The 1,202-nt window shown below is 45.1% G+C and overlaps 2 protein-coding genes across 3 annotated transcripts in view; both read right to left on the bottom strand.

Moving 5' to 3' along the window:
- Positions 1-1,134, bottom strand: part of LOC101847950 (myb-like protein A) — a 30,158-nt gene extending 29,024 nt beyond the window's left edge. Inside the window, exon 1 of one of the 2 annotated variants that reach the window (XM_035969215.1) lies at positions 690-1,134. The gene's annotated coding sequence lies outside the window, so the exon portion shown is untranslated. The remainder of the gene's footprint in view (positions 1-689) is intronic. The other variant, XM_035969216.1, reaches the window with a different exon arrangement.
- LOC101847716 overlaps positions 1-1,202 on the bottom strand; it is a 60,283-nt gene that overhangs the window by 11,582 nt on the left and 47,499 nt on the right. The gene's annotated exons all lie outside the window — the stretch shown is intronic.

Raw genomic sequence — 1,202 nt, 5'->3', positions numbered from 1 at the left:
GAGAGAGAGAGAGAGAGAGATGGGGGGAGGAGAAGGGGAGTGTGTGGGCGTGTGGGTGTGATTTGAAATTAAAGAGCATCTTGCTCTTGTTATACTAGATCTAGTGGCAGTTATTGCTGCGTGAGAAAGGGAGAAGCGCCTATACAAGGAATAGCTAGGAGAAATAAGAACAGCAACAGGAACATACAAAGAGTAAGAGCAAAAAGAGGGGATAAAGATGTAAAGAATAAGATAAATACACGTTTTCCTTTGACGTTGACGGAAAGATTTGCTGAATGCAAAAGAAGTTTTGTTTTGTTTGTTGTTTTCCTTTGACCGTTGCCTGCAAGGGTCACTTTTGTGACCGAGCACGTTCACAAAAATATTATTTTCTTTCTGGATTAGTTCAAGACCAATGCCAAGACAATTCTAGATCAAGTTTAAACTAAATCTTTATTTTTTCCACTCTAGTTACACTGTTTAGTTCTGAAAATAACGCTGACGACGAAACATTCGACGTCGAATATCACGTTTTTTCTTTAAAGCAGGCAACTGTCCCCTCACTGGTCAACCCTCCCATCGCTCTTTACCATAAACAAAATCACCACGACAGGCGGTGCTTCCCACAATATTATTTATAGAACAGTGCCCGTGAACCGAATGACAGAAGTCGATCAATGTATTGAGTCTCTACACTGTAGGTCACAAACCTAGCCCTGGAAGTGTCGACGAACCGACACAAAGCTACACACATCTGTTGTTGCAACGTCCCTACCTGAATATTGTATTACACACGCGAGCACAAACCGAAGATTAATCCTGTTTGTCACAAGAAATAAAACGACGCCTCAACACAGAATGTTTTAACACAGCACAGCGCTACGTTCAAATCAGGAGCGAAAACTTTCACAACTTCCTCGGTGGTTGTTTGGTATACTTGAAAATATCGCGACCGGAAAACCTGTGTGCATCAAGGAGCGGGGTCACGACTAAATATAGCCTCAGCCCCCCGAGGTCACACAACACCAGTGACTGACTCGTGTGAGGAAGAGGGGTTGTTGGCGCCCGCGCTTAGTTGACAGAGCCTGAGAGCGGGCCGAAAAGAAAGTGGTGGTTGTGGTCGTGGCAGGGAGAGAGAGAGAGGGAGAGGGGGAGGGGAGAGAGAGGGAGAGAGAGAGAGATGGAGAGAGATGGAGAGAGATGGAGAGAGAGAGAGAGAGAGA

This window comes from Aplysia californica, unplaced genomic scaffold, assembly GCF_000002075.1.
Source record: "Aplysia californica isolate F4 #8 unplaced genomic scaffold, AplCal3.0 scaffold00126, whole genome shotgun sequence".
In the NCBI taxonomy this organism is placed as follows: Eukaryota; Metazoa; Mollusca; class Gastropoda; order Aplysiida; family Aplysiidae; genus Aplysia; species Aplysia californica.
Note: the sequence above shows the minus strand (reverse complement) of the source record. Positions and strands in the feature narration are given on the sequence as shown.